Below are 16,345 nucleotides of genomic sequence, written 5' to 3' on the forward strand. Positions count from 1 at the left end.
ATGCATGAAAGCAGTCATTCTTCCCGCACTCCATACACGAATGGAACGAGAAGAAACCTTAATATGGAAAGTACCGACTGCTATGGACTTCACAGTGGTTTGCAGAGTATGTATGTAGATGGTGATGCAGATGTAGATGTATGGTGTGCATATCTCTAAATACAGGTGCTGCTGGAGTGACATTGAAGCAGCCAGTCACAGCTCTTATTTCAATACGGGTGTCGACGATTCTCAACTCTAAATGCAAACCAGCTTGATATCCTCGGCTGATAACAATCTTACCGATCAGCAAGGCGCACGGCGATGGTTTAGCAATAAGTCGGTGGAAGCAGGCTAATTTCATCATCGCCAGGCCATGGCCGCTTCGAGCAGCAAGGCTGTAGCATAAATTCATCATAATAACGAGCTGCTGAAAACCATTTTCCCTTACTGACATCCAGAAGCTCAGTTCGAGGAAGTTAGCACTAAGAACCATAATCGATAGGAAATCAGGAACACACTGGACTGTAGGTAGAAGCTATCTTATTTGATGAATAGTATCCGGTCACTATTAGTGGACATTAATGTGGGATATAATCCTTCGCTTTATGCTTGAACTCTGTTGGGTACACTCCCAATGAGGTTTTTGAATGTATGGAGGAATGGCAGCCAATTCTTCTTCAAGAGCGGAAACCAGAAAAGGTAGTGTTGTTGGTCGCTGGCGTCAAATGATCATCTCAAAGATGTTCCATTTGGTTGAGGTCGACTCTCTGGACGAGCCAGCCAATTTCTGTACAGTTATTGTCCACTAAGCAGATGCTGCTTTCTGACATAGTGCAAGTCCAAGCTGATATAGATAATTAATGTCTCTGCACTATTTACAATGCTGTAAAATGTATTAATATTCCTCAACAGTTGACGTTTCCTTAAGCGCAATATGGAGCCAGATCCTAGACACGTGAAACAGCCATAAACTGGAGCATCACTTCCTCCATACATCACTGGCGGTACTACACATGACAACAATTCTACAGGCCTTCACCAAACCCAGTTCCTTTTAGATAATTACCACAGTATGTAGCATGATTCATCACACCAAGTAACTCATCTCGAGTCATGCACTGTCCAGTGTTGCAGCTCGTTACACCAACTCAAGTGTCTCTTAGGTTTGACTACAGACGCGGGTGGCTCATGAGAAGGTACTCATTTTAACTCCCTATTTTAATTTACCTCTTGTTTGATGATGAGAGTGCATTTCACTTTACTTGCAGTTTCACATAGTTGAAGTGAATGTATCAGCGCTGCAGTAGGTACGGAGTAAGGTGCGGGCGTTAGCTTCCCACACTGGCTAGCAGAGGCGGTTGGCGATCTGGCGCTTTTAGAGCCAGTGGGATGAAGTGCCGATACAGAAATTACTCCTGACGTCTGCGAAGATTTGCGGAGGAAAAGCACATTTATTTTGGGGCGAATCAGGTAAGTTCTATTAACAAATATTTGCTAAATAATTGCCTTTCGTCTCTCAGACACTATGAGGATTCAACAGGTCATAAATACAACCTTTTAGTAATTTTAAAATGCCAAGAAATGTTGATATTAATAAATAAATGAGTTTGTTTGGCATAACCAAAGATTTACGATGTTATACGAACTACACTGATTGTACGCTCAGGCTACAGATTATGTGCCATAGTCGGCAGTCGTCAATAGGATAACTTTTGATCTGGTCATACGATAGACCATGCTCTCGTACCATTAATAGCTAGCTTATAATCAGTGTGAACAAGTTCATTTTACGATGTTTCTTAAATACGAGGGTAAGTCAATTATCCGCAAAGTAGCTATAAAATGTTATTGTAATCAAATAGGAAACTTACAAGAACATCATTTTTCTACATAGTCTCCTTGCGTTTGAACGTTTCAAAATCTTCCTGATGTCCTCATAAGAGAAGGTTCTCGGTTGAGCTGCGAGGCAGGAATGCACCGTTTCTTTGACTGCTTCGTCCGAGGCAAACCGACGGCCCCTTAATACCTGTTTGAGTCGACCAAACAAAGGGCAAGATCGGGACTATATGGAGGATGACCCAGTAATTCAAATTTGAATTTCTGGAGCGTTTCAGCAGTGTGGGCAGCAGTATGAAGACGTGCATTGTCGACCAACAACGCAACACCTTTTGACAACAATCCTCGGCGTTTGCTTCAAATTGCAGGCTTTAGCCTGGTAGTAAGCATCTCACTGTAACCTACACTGTTTGCTGTTGTGCCCCTTTCCCCATAATGTTCAAGTACTGGACCTTGTGTGTCCAAAAAACCATAAGCATCAGTTTTCCTGCGGACGGTTGGGTCTTGTACTCTTTCTTGCACGACGAATTTGGTTGTTTCCATTCCATACTCTGCCGTTTACTCTCTGGCTTGTAATGATGGATACATGTTTCGTCACCAGTAATGATCCTGTATAAGAAGTTTTCCCCTTTGTTATAGCGATCCAAACGTTTTTGCAGATGTCCAAGTGCGTTTGTTTATGCAACTGTGAGAGTTGTTTTGGGGCCCATCTTGCACAGACTTTATGAAAGTCAAATCTGTTTTTGATGATTTCGTAGGAAGAACCGTGACTAATTTGCACACGATGTGCCATTTCGTCAATAGTTAATCGTCTGTGTAAGAGAATCATTTCACGTGAACGCTCAGTGGTTTGTTCATTTGTGGCGGTAAACGGTCTTCCGGCTCCTTCATCATGCGTAACACCTGTGTGACCATTTCGGAATTTTCGATCTATTCGTAGACACTCCGTTGTGACAAAACACTGTTTCCGTATTGTTCCGAAAGTTTTCGATGAATTTCGGCCCCTGACCACAAAAAACCGATCACTGAACGTTGCTCTTTTTTGGTGCAAATAGACAGCGGAGCAGCCGTGATTAACAGCACCGCAGCGATAATGAAACTAACCTAGCAGCTTGAAAATCGCAAAGATCTTAACAACAAATAGAAAAACCATGCGTCATCAACGTAAAACGACAGTACTGCCAAAATAAACAATAATATAACTAAATTGCGGATAATAATTGACTTACACTCGTAAATGCACCATAATGGTATTCCGTGTAAAAATTATTTGCGCAAAACAAACCTTTTCCTCCTTCATTATGTAAAACATAGCCGCTAGTATCGCGCTTTCAGAATGAGACAGCGCTGCTACCTTTCTGCAAGGAAACTAAAACTATGAGACCATCTCCACATAACAGGTAGGAAGAATTCCTACGCGACGGCTCACTAAATCAGTTTAACGACGGTCCGGCTAAATTATCGCAAAACTCAGATTGGAAAGCGTAGCCACTTATGCTATACGCCCTTTATACCTCTATCTAAGGACTCACTTGTTGAACTGAAATATTTCTGGAGGTTTAGTACGCGTGGGTGTTCTTGCACTATGCACAGTCACAGCTGGAAGGCTGGGGCGAGTACTTCCTTATGCCCGTTTCATGTGATATTTTGCAACGCCTTCCTCAACGCCCGACTACCGCTGTCCGTTCAGCGCACGAGATGTGCTTGGACTTGTTTTAGCTGTGTTTGCTCCTTCGCGTTCCCACTTCACTACCACGTCACCAACATTCAACCCGAAATATGACTTTTGCAGTTTTAAGGAGGGCTGCAATGTCTCTGATGAGTTTGCTACTCAGGTGACTTCCAAAGTTTAGACGATATCGGAATTCACTGAGCTCTCCTGCCAGGCCCATTCTCCTGTTACTGCTTCTCTACTGACAACACAGTATTCCCCTCCTTCTTTTATACTGGCAGGTCCGCCTCTGGCGACATCTAACGCTCAGTAGTCAGCATAATACAGCGATGTTCGGACACTTCTCATCAGACAGTGCATCCTGCACCGCCTGCTGCCGCAGCCTAGTCTTCCAAAGCCCGTCGCATCCAAACTCTGGGTTGGACAGAGCATTAGCGACAAGATACCGACAAACAACAGGTAATGATGTGAGGAGAGCGGCCATTCGATCACCACCAGCCATACAAAAGGCACTCATTGCCACTTCTAGTGTGATAAGAAGGATCGTCCAGTAAAATACGAGGGGAGCTCTTTTCACATTTCCTTTCACGTCTTCCCATGGATAGTATGCGAGCAGATTGGGCACAGTTACTAGCACTCCTTTAGACAAATTATGTCTGGTGAGTCACATTTCTCGAGTACTTTTATACAGTTATCAATACTTGCATAAGTATAAACGTAAGTTTCCGCGGCCATTGTCAGAATCAATAAAATTTTTGTGGGTTTGTGACCGCATTGTCGACATGTAAAATTACCGACGTTTCAGTCGCTGTTACAAGTGACCTCCTTCTTGCAACAGTGACTGTAACGTCGTAGTTTGACATATTGACAATACTGTCTCAAACCAGAGAAATTTTATTGACTATCGTAAATCATTATTTAGCTCCAAGATCACGTCATGACTTCCAAAATGATTATCTCATCATTTGAAAACTGCTTGTCCTTCACATATACCTTCGTTCTTGCATAGAGTTTGGAAGTCCTAAGGTGCGGTACTGAGCTAGTATAAGCTCAAAGGTGCAGGAATGTACTTCCATTTTAGCAACTGATGCATTTTCCCACAGAAGGCTAACAGTTTCCCTTTGGAGTCCAAGTCTCTTGGTTGTGGATAAGCTGTCGCTTTGTTGTCGCTGATGCATTACAATCATTCTCTTTTCAATTTTTCATAACAGCGCAACTTCGTACGCGTAGGCCTACACATTTTCAAATGTTCGATATAACCCGTCAGCTTGGCATTTGGGTTAAATACGTATGTTCGTCTGATGCACAGCCGAAACATGGCTTTAGTGAAAAAGAGAAAACGAAATGATATTCAAATCCCAGTTGCGACAGCCAGTGCGGCGGCTTATTGTGATTAAAAAATTTATTTCGGCTGCGGTCCTCTCTGCAGCTTATGATAGTCATTCTGATTGAAGTAGAGTATTATTTCAGACTGACAATTTCTCTGCCATGGAATATATGAGGACATTTGACTAATGTTGAGTACAGAAACACATCTGACTGTAAATGACTGCAAACAGACATCTGACTAATAGTCCATCTACATGTGAAACGGCCTGAAAATCAGTCTACAACTGCAGTAGGCTTACAATAAATTATGCGAACACATACGATTAATAACGTTTATTGCATCTGACTAATACTCAGTAACAAAACGAGACGAAACTAATCAACTGCTATTTAAAGAAAAGCATATCTGAGTAACTTTTGACTAAATAAAGACAAGTATCCAGTTTGTTCTGTTCTGTATCCAACCGCATCAGAAACACTGTAGCAACTCTGTGGAGTTAGCGAACAGTTCCCACTTACCCGTTGTCTTGTCCGCAGCCTGCTTTATGCTGGAACTGAAATAAATGCCGCATAGCTTTGCTCTGACCACATTTTTTCTAAATCCTTGCATCTCTTAATGTAAGTCTTCTCTTACCGATTCTCTGGCCGTAATAAAAGTTTAACTTTCAGGCAGGTCGTCAATTTCAATCGAAAGGATCGTAGCTGCGTAGACAGACGGCGTCTGATGAACAAGTGCGAAACAATTTTCAATAGGGACTAATAAGTCACAGGGACTAATAAGATCAAAGAACAGGAAAATGCGACAGCATTATTCACATGCAACAAATTTATACTTGTATTACTTTGAGTTAAATGAGTACATGTGCATTAGATTCATACATAGTTTGCCCCAAGATGAAGCAGCTAGCATCGAAGGACGTACTGCAAACTCACGAAATCACGAAGTCAACTTTCATATTCAAGTGATGGACAAAAATGTGGAAATTCTGCGAGAAAAGCGTCTTTGCACGTAAATGCAGATTCTGTCTAAACCTGCAGGTAGCGCTGTTGCATCTGATCCCAACGGCATCTGTGTAATGTCATCAACACGTTGCAAGGGTCAGTCGTACCAGAATAGCATTCTTTGTAGTCGTGAGAGCATAATGTTACAGCTGAGGGATTACGAAAGTGGTTAAGCTTTTGGTGCGCTTGCGGTTGGTGCTTCCGTAACAAAAGGAGCCCAAGTGTGGGATGTTTCAAGAAGCACGGTACCGAAGATTTATACCGCATGCAGGGAAAGTGGAAAAACATCATCCACTAACTAGGAATGCGGACGAAACTGGACGTTAAGTCATCGTGGCAAACTGTCACCGAAGAGAATTGTGACTAAATGTAAGTGGAAGACTGTTGCAAAATGACGGTCACCTCAGAACTGAGTTTCGTACTGCCGAAACCTGTCAGCACCAAAACAGACCGAAGGGAGCTCCATAACAGGGAATTGCAAAGAGATCAGAAATTCCAGAAACACTCACCACTGATTCAAATGCCCATAACCGGGAAACGTGATGCCGAAGCCATAAAACCTGGTCTAAGGAGCAGTGGAAGAAAGCCATTTGATCAGAAAAGTCTTGTATCACTGTTTCCAATTTCTGGCCGAGTTTACGTCCCCAGCGTGAAGCATGCTGGAGTTCATTGACGATTTGGGCAGACATACTGTGGTATTTCATTGTCCACATGATTAGCCTGCAAGGTCGGGTCACTGCCAAGGATTTGCGAACATTTTGGCTGATCAGGTTCATCCCACAGTGCGATGTTTTTTTCTCCTATGATAAAGCTTGCACAAGATAGAGTCTCAGGACTGAAGACCACAACAACAACAACATGATAATTCTGTGTTCGAAGACGACAAGGCCCCTGTTCACAAAGCTCGTATCGTCCAGTGTTGGTTTAGTGAGCACGAGGACGAATTGTCGCATCCCCTCTGGCCACCACGGTCACTAGGTTTTATTATCATTGAGACTTTGTGGTCTACTTTGCAGAGAAGGGTGCTTCGTCACCATCCACCTTCATCATCGTTACCTACACTTGTGACTGTTTTGCAGGAAGAGGAGTAGAGGATTCCCCTGAAAATAATAGAGGTCTGTCATTAATCACACCGAGACGATTGGAAGGTGTCTTTATTGGCAACAGTTTTCCTACACCTTGTTTGGCGTGGTAGTGTCTAGTGTTTGTGTGTTTCCATATTTTTGTCCACCTTCTGTACGTACTACAAGTTACAAGAGCTATGTTATGCAGATAATTCTATAAACCGAGCTCCGCGGAGCTGTCTCATATTCTCCACACATACTCGCGACAACTTCTGATAGTTAAGAAAATAAAATATAACTAAAAACAATCAGTCTAGATTGCATGTGTCTTTATATTTGTGGTAAGCGGTTCAGTCATAGATAGACCAACTTCAGAGCACAGTGTCCAAAATTAGTAAAATTTGAATAAACGACATAATTCAAATTAAAAATATGTCTAGTATATACCCACTGGCGACATGTGGAGTTGATGGGTGGAGCGGTTGTAAGTGCTACGAGGCACCTGTCAACAACTGCTGGCTAGCATAGCGACGCTACAGGGTGTTACAAAAAGGTACGGCCAAACTTCCAGGAAACATTCCTCACAAACAAAGAAAAGATGTTATGTGGACATGTGTCCGGAAACGCTTAACTCCCATGTTAGAGCTCATTTTAGTTTCGTCAGTACGTACTGTACTTCCTCTGTTCACCGGCATGATTTCATACGGAATACTCTCCCTGTGCTGCTAGAACATGTGCCTTTACAAGTACGACACAACATGTGATTCATGCACGATGGAGCTCCTGCACATTTCAGTCGAAGTGTTCGTACGCTTCTCAAAAACAGATTCGGTGACCGATAGATTGGTAGAGGCGGACCAATTCCATGGCCTCCACGCTCTCCTGACCTCAACCCTCTTGACTTTCATTTATAAGGGCATTTGAAAGCTCTTGTCTACATCTACATCTACATCCGTACTCCGCAAGCCACCTGACGGTGTGTGGCGGAGGGTACCCGGGTACCAAATATAGAGACTCTTCGAGCTCGTATTGTGGACGGCTGTTATACAATACGCTATTCTCCAGGGCTGCACCAGCGCATCAGGGATTCCATGCGACGGAAGGTGGATGCGTGTATCCTCGCTAACGGAGGAAATTTTGAACATTTCCTGTAACAAAGTGTTTGAAGTCACGCTGGTACGTTCTGTTGCTGTGTGTTTCCATTCCATGATTAATGTGATTTGAAGAGAAGTAATAAAATTAGTTCTAACAAGAAAAGTAGGCGTTTCCGGACACATGTCCACGTAACATATTTTCTTCCTTTGTGTGTGAGGAATGTTTCCTGAAAGTTTGGCCGTACCTTTTTGTAACACCCTGTAGAGAGCTTTAGCCATCGATCCGCGCGTGAGCAGTAGAACAACCAATCAATAACGTCAAGACACACAAAACAGCGTGCCTATAATTACGAAGCTTCGCATAGTATCTGTGTAAGACTACATCGTTAGTTACGACTGACATTCTTTGAATGATCTAATCAGTTTCATATATTACATAGAAGACAGTTCGTCGTGTTTTGACCTTATATCCACTCATGACATATTTACATTTAATACCTTTTTCAGTTACTTTACAAATATTTCATATCATTTTTTTCATATCACTACTTCATGTCCTACCTTCCAAACTTTACAGTTCTCCTGCGTAACTTGCGGCGGCGCTCCCCGTCGGAGGTTCGAGTCCTCCCTTGGGCGTGGGTGTGTGTGCGTGTGTTGTCCATAGCGTGAGTTAGTTTAAGATAGGTTGAGTAGTGTGTAAGACTGGGGACAGATAACCTCAGCACTTTGGTCCCATAGAACTTACCACAAACTGGAATAATGGATATTGCCGAGACATGGCTAGGCCAAGTTGCGAGAGGTCGTTTCTAGAAAGAATTTTCACTCTGCAACGGAAGTAAAGCCGAGAGGGAGGGTCGTGAAGCATCTTGGACACCTCACTCGGTAGGGCAGGTACCCTCGCAAGAAAATGTCTAAGGTTCGATTGTCGGCCCGGCACAAAGTTTTAATCTACCAGGAAGTTTCAAATCAGCGCACACTCCGCTACATTCGTTATGCGAGCTTTAACTGTGATATCGTTTTTATTCATGTCTGAATTTATTGACGTATTAAACTCTCGGAACTTTAACACAAGCAGATCTAAAAAACCTATCTCTTCACAATCTTTGGTTAAACTTGTATCTTTCGTTAGCTAACTGAGTACGTTTTGCGCTGATGGTATAGCGACAGGTCGCGGGCCTCAAACCAGGTCGGACCACGAAAATTTTTAGGCAGCCTTTAATCTAGCCTTGCCTCTAAACAAAGAACGACATGTGGTTCATATTCCACTGTAAACTGTAGATCTCGTTTTCCTGGTTGTTTAACTGGGTTCAAATGGTTCAAATGGCTCTGAGCACTATGGGACTTACGGTCTAAGGTCATCAGTCCCCTAGAACTTAGAGCTACCTAAACCTAACTAACCTAAGGACATCACACACACCCATGCCCGAGGCAGGATTCGAACCCGGCCGGCATAACTCGGCTGGGTCGGGGACACGCGAGTCGCCAAAGTGGCGTCGAAATGACAGACTAGCAACCGGGCATTGAGGTACACAGGATTATTAATACTAACTAAAATTCCTCATGACGTTTTGAGTAGGAAATTATTTCAGCTTTATTTCTTAAGAGAGACGACAGGTGCATTTAACAATTACTCTGTCATGCGACATTAGCCTCTGTTTCACTGTAGAGATTTACTGTTCTCTCTGCTGTCTGGGAGCCACTATTTCTTAGTGTTAAAGATCCATTGACAAAATTTACACAATATACATAACACTGTACAGTATAACGAGAAGCTTTCAGCGAAATAAGCAATCCAGTGAAAGATATTTATGCGTTTGAAGCCTCTTTTCCAGGAACTCTTTTTTATTTTAAAATTTTTGATTGCCTGTGTGGTGTGTGATCAGTTTCAGACAGAAATATTTAAACCCCCCACGGAGGAGCTGGGCTGTACCATCAAGCCAAGTCTAGGCCAGAAAACGTCGTACGGATGATGCAGCCGCCACAACTGTCGCCAGGTCTCGAACAACCTGACCACCCAGTTGCTTGGCATCTCTGCACTCTGCCGCCACCACGTGTCTACAAAACTGGGATGCAGTCGACTTTGCTTTTGCCGTTCTAACTGAGGGACCCATCGCCCGCAGTCATTGGTGTGCAGTATTCTCTAACGCCAGGGGCAGTCTGCTATGGCTGGTAGCTCGAGACATCTAGATTAAGCGATAGGCTCTTCCTGTCGCTGACAAGGCTAGAGCTGGCAGGTTGACACTCCGTGAATCGCCCTGTTGTAGTATTTTCCCCATACGCCACGAATCTTCAGTAGCAGCATCAAATTTGTAATGAATGAAAATAAACGAGATTAAAGTGTTTCTTGTATCCACGACGAACTTCTTTCCTCTGCTCCCTCATCCAAGTCCACTAGAGATTCACAGGCCATACCAAACCACCCCAGACTCTCTGTCATTTTCATATCAGAACAACTGAAATTCAAGCTGGACAACCAAATGAAGACTGTCGCCAATCCCATGCTTGTGCGGCAGGAGAATCCTGCTTCAGAGTTATCTCAAAACATGCTCCTACTTTCGGGTAATTTCCTAGAAGGATTACATAGTTTTCAAGAGAATAACCGGGACCACTGTAACAACTGACATATTCGTCAGGTACGTATCAACGGTGTGACACAGAGCTGTGTTCATTTAACATTATAACTGCTTTCAGTCACAAACCTTCATCTTGATATCAGTACTAACGCAAAGACACAAATCGGCTACAGAGACAGCAAAAGACACAGATTATCATATAAATAACAAAACATACAATGATACTTAGGAGAGAATGAACAGAAAATATTTCGAAACGTTTGCTAAATGCTACGGGACCAAACGGCTGATGTCATCGATCCCTCGACTTAAACATTACTTAATCTAACTTAAACTAACTTTCGCTAGGGACAGTACAAACACCCGTGCCCGAGGTAGGACTCGAACCTCCGACGGGGGAAGGCACGCGTTCGGTGACAAGTGGCCTAACACCGCGCGGCTGAATGAACACATGTCAAACAAAATTAAACCTAGGCACACAGTTAATTGATTATTAATTACAATTTTGCATATCTAGCAAAGCGAAAATTGATAAATATCAAGATGAGGCCCATTCAATGGCAAAAGAATAACTCGACGTATTTAGTCAAGGCGGAAACAGCTCAGATTTAAGAGAAGAGTGGCTGGCACACTCACAGCCACAGAAATGAAGCAGTTGACATAATGGATACAAAAAGTGAAAATATCACCATAAAATAAAGTTTTTTGTACAACTGCGAACAAAGATCGACACTTGCATAATTAGTCAAATAAGAAAACCCGAATAAAATGAAAATAACAGCAGCTATCATTCAACATTTTTTTTTTTTTTTTGGATGTGATGTGGTAAAGCTGCTATCAAGGGTCACCACAACAAATTACAATTACCATTGTAATGTCAAAATGTAAAATACAATGTCTTCTCATATGTTAAGAACAGCTGGAAAACAAATATGCCTGATAAAAGACGAGGAAAACATATAAATAGTGAATATATAAGCAATAATAAGAGCAGGTCATTATTTTTATCAAAGCAAGGAAATGCAATATAGAAGCACTGAAAAGTAATACTTCTTAGTTTTTATGCGAAAACTGTTAAAGCGTCTTAAATAAAATGAACATTATTAGCATTTTTACTCTCAATGCCTACATATTTATTTCTCAGCTTAGTCACCATGTCGACAAATACATTTCTCCCAACAATAGACCAGCTTGCTGATACCGTCATTGTGGGATGTTTGACATCGTTGATGGAGCCACAAACCCACCTCTGCTTACACTGCTCCATCGCTATCCTCGGAGGCGTTCTTCAAGTTTAAGAAGCAAACGAAAATCGCAAGGGGTCAAGTTGAGTCTGCACGGAGGATGATCCAGGACAAAAAACCCAAGGCATTTGAATGTTGTAGATGTCGCAGCGCTCGTATGTAGTCTGGCATTGTCATGATGAAGGAGCTCTTCGAATAAGAAACACTGTTATAGCGCACTGTTTCTCATGCGCTCACTGTTTCTCATGCGCTGACACGGATAATTTACATACCGCCATGTTACACGGTACAATTCGGAGCCCTCTCGCGAAAGAGAACTGCAGATATGTATACTTGAAGAGTAAAGACGCGGAATGCTAATAACCTGTTTTATTAAAAAGCTTTAAGAGTTTTCACATAAAAAAATCGGAGGCATTACCTTTCAGCACGCTCTCGTACATAAGAATTACATACTAACAAACGGTTGTGAAGCACTAGGAGCTCATTTTCGAGCAATACCTACAAGAAAATCGATAAAGGCCTTTAACTATTGACGTCAAACAATATAAATTTAAGCATATTAAGAAAAAACACCTTTAAACTTGTCATGTGTGGGAGTGTTGCTGAATGCCCAGTAGTGGAAACTGAAAAGAACTAGCAACATCAGCAGTCATAGTTCTGGCCATGACACGGCGCCGTATCTTACCAGAGGAACAAATAAAGATAAATACATGTAAAAAAGAAGTGGATTATCGTACAGGAACACAAACCAGCATAGCACTGAAACCTCTAATAAGGTGGACATACCTATGTGACATTATAAATATGCAGAGAGAAGAGTTCCAAAAAAAATGCTAGCTTAGAACAATAAAGATATGGAATCACAAAGCCTGCACCCCAAAAACTACGGAACCATGGTACAGTATTCAGCAGTGAGCACAGAAATGTAGGTGATGCAACACTTTAAAAACTAAACTCCTCTCGAACAGGCCGTGAAGACCCAATGGTACCGACTGGCAGCCGCTTCATCCTCAGCCCATAGGCGTCACTGGATGCGGATATGGAGGGGCATGTGGCGGCCGGACTGGCCGTGCGGTTCTAGGCGCTACAGTCGGGAGCCGAGTGACCGCTACGGTCGCAGGTTCGAATCTTGCCTTGGGCATGGATGTGTGTGATGTCCTTAGGTTAGTTAGGTTTAATTAGTTCTACGTTCTAGGCGACTGATGACCTCAGAAGTTAAGTCGCATAGTGCTCAGAGCCATTTGAACTGTATGTCAGTTTCCGAGACCGGAGCTGCTACTTCTCAATCAAGTAGCTCCTTAGTTTGCCTCACAAGGGCTGAGTGCACCCCGCTTGCCAACAAAGCCCAGCTGACCGGATGGTCACCCATCCAAGTGCAAGCCCAGTCCGACAGTGCTTAATTTCGGTGATCTGACGGGAACCGGTGTTACCACTGCGGCAAGGCCTTTGGCAACACTTTAATAAGCCCAACTAAAAATTAGTTAACCAATTTTTGTTTCTGAAATCAGTCTGCTCATTCATTACTATAGCTGAGTGCGTGAGTAAATTCATACCTACTTCGTTGCTGAATTAATGTAGCATTTCTATTAGTAATTGTGAATTTTTAGATGTGCACGTAAAGCTGACGTGTTATTTGGACATTGCTTACTACCAATTCAAGAGCTGCCCAGAATCCATCCCTATTAACCTTCAACATGTGGGTTCATATAAGTAACATCGTCACCAACAAGGAACATACTGACAAAGGTGATTGTGAACCAGAACATCGGTGTGTGTGCATGGCAATTGCTAATGAAACAGAAAAGTAAATGCAAATAGTGTAATAGAACATCTGACACTGCAAAGCAGAGGGACACAAAGGGTAAATAATTGTAAATGTATTACTTCTTCTGTTGCAGCCAGTTAACAAGCAGGAAACGGTGAACCGGATTTCCCTACGGAGAAGAATATGTAATAGGGAGGGCCACAGCAAAAGCCAAGTGTCTCATCTACAACACTGGCAGCCGCCGTCAATGACCTGCCAACATAGACTCCAGGACAAGCAGGGGACTTACTACAGCCCTCTGGCAATAGCTGAAAGTGTGACACCAGCCCCTGTTCGATACGCTTCTGCGTGATACAGAAACGTGGCAGTGCGACTTCTTCGGTGTGATCAGCTCCAGACAGCAGTATTTAAACCCCCTGTGGCCAGCCTGTCACCATCCAACAGCTGAGTTACGCTACAATGTACAGTCTGTGCCAGATAATGCTGTCACGATGACGCAGCCACAAGCATCGTCGCCAGGTATCGAACCTTCGCTTGACTACCCGAGCCCTTGGCAGGTGTGCGCTCTGCCGCCTCCACAGGTCTACAATGCCGAGATCCAGTCTTCTTCACATATGCTGAGGTTCAAACCGAGGACACCATCGCCCTGTCCTACTGGAGCAAGACGCAACATGCAGTATCCTCTGCGAGAGCAGCTGACACCTCGACCCGCCTTCTGTATGCCGTTTTAGAGACATCTACTGACACAGCGTCGGTAAGCTCAGTAGGCACTTGCCAACGCTGACAACACCAGCGCTGGGTGGGCAGCTCACCGTCCAACGCCATGTTGGTGTAATTTGCGCACTCGTCGGCGATCAACATTGGCAGCATCGAAGACTGAGTGAATGCAAGTAAACAACAATAAAGGGGCTCTTGTATCCACTATCTGCCTTCTTCTGCTGCTCCCTCACCCATCTCTAGTACAGAACCAGCAGCTATACCAAGATCTTCCAGGCAACCTATTGTAGTTCTATTCCACAAATGTCTGATGTTCCCAAATTGCCGTTGACTTTTTAGCTATAATTTTTTGAATGCTAGAAACAAAAAAAGGACAAATTGATACTATTCAACTCTTTAAACACCTTGAAACAACTACATTCGATCACATTAGTATGACAATAAGAATGTACCCAACAATATGTACGAATCTTTTTTGAACAACGTTTATTAATATGACTAAAGACAGAATGCATACATTGCCCGAAGAAGACATGGCGTTTGTTACGGACTTCTTGAAGCAGCAGAACACTGCGTTTTGACAAACGGTATGTTCAGCCTGGTTCAAATGGCTCTGAGCACTATGGGACTTAACATCTATGGTCATCAGTCCCCTAGAATTTAGAACTACTTAAACCTAACTAACCTAAGGACATCACACACCTCCATGCCCGAGGCAGGATTCGAACCTGCGACCGTAGCAGTCAAACGGTTCCGGACTGATCGCCTTAACCGCGAGACCACCGCGGCCGGCTATGTTCAGCCTGGTGTGTCGGTGGGCTGACTGCCTTTAAGCTCTCGACGATTTTGTCTGATTGTCATAGCGATCCTGAACTGTCCGACTTTCGCAAGGAAGCTTTTTGATCACCCCTTATATAAACGTACTGCACACAGAAATATGTGCACTTATACCCATTACACGTGTGTATGGTTCACTTAAACAATGCTAGGACTGCGCTCATACCCGCATACAAACGTTTTTGTTCGCCCTCTATCAACAAGTTTTTGTCATTTTCTTTTAACTTCGTACATAAATGGTTGATGTCACACATCTTTAGGACGATGGAAAATTCATTGTTCATTTTTAAGAGGGGAACACCGGGAAGGACAGCAAATAACAACATTTCATTTGTTGTATGTATAAGATGAAGATGTAAGAGTCTGTGGTTAAATTTGCTGGTGATTTGGTAGTATACAGAGTTCGAAATCGAATACCCAGTTGCCATTTCTGGCACCAATAATGAGGCTAAGCTGGCTGGTAAGAGAGTCATTATTATTACCAATGGCCCTAACGTGGCTGGTAACAGTATTGTGCAGACTTTGGATGTAGCTTCAACTAGATGACAGATTTCTTGAACCATCTTGGCTGGCAAGTTTTGGTGTAGCATTCTCTCGGGAAGTCATGACCAGTCATTTTCAGTGGGTTGGAGATCCGGAGAATGTGCTGGTCACGGAAAGAGTCGAACGTAATCTGTATAGAGATAGGACAGGACACAACAGGCAGCAATGCCCTGTCTTGTTGAAAAATCCCGTGGACACGTCGAAGATAGGATACAGTCACTGGTCTTAACCTGGCAGATACACAGTGTGCTGCTACCTCCATTGACGCCTCATCGGATACTATGACAGTCGTCGCTGTGCCAAGACCTCGCCATGTGGATACTGACCTGCAAACAAGACCAGTTTTAGACTCAAGTTACTTGACGTGGCTGTACGGTTCTACATGGTCCAGCGAACAATGTATCTCTCTAGTCTGGTACTGGTAGCGTGGGCCACTGTAGAGCACTGTAGAGCATATACCTGAGGTGGAAACTGACGTAAAGTATATTTTGGATTAAGAAAAAAGGATTAATGAAATTAGCTGATAGTTGGCATTGATTTCAATCAATGGAGAAAGCTGAAAATTTGTAGTGGATCAGGTTTCGAAGCCAGGTCTCCTGCTTACTAGGCAGGTGCACTGACCACTGCGCCTCCCGGATACAGTGGTCACTGCAACTGCACGGAGTACCCAAACACGCCTCCCGTCAG

The sequence above is a fragment of the Schistocerca gregaria genome, chromosome 2 (assembly GCF_023897955.1).
Source record: "Schistocerca gregaria isolate iqSchGreg1 chromosome 2, iqSchGreg1.2, whole genome shotgun sequence".
Lineage (NCBI taxonomy): Eukaryota > Metazoa > Arthropoda > Insecta > Orthoptera > Acrididae > Schistocerca > Schistocerca gregaria.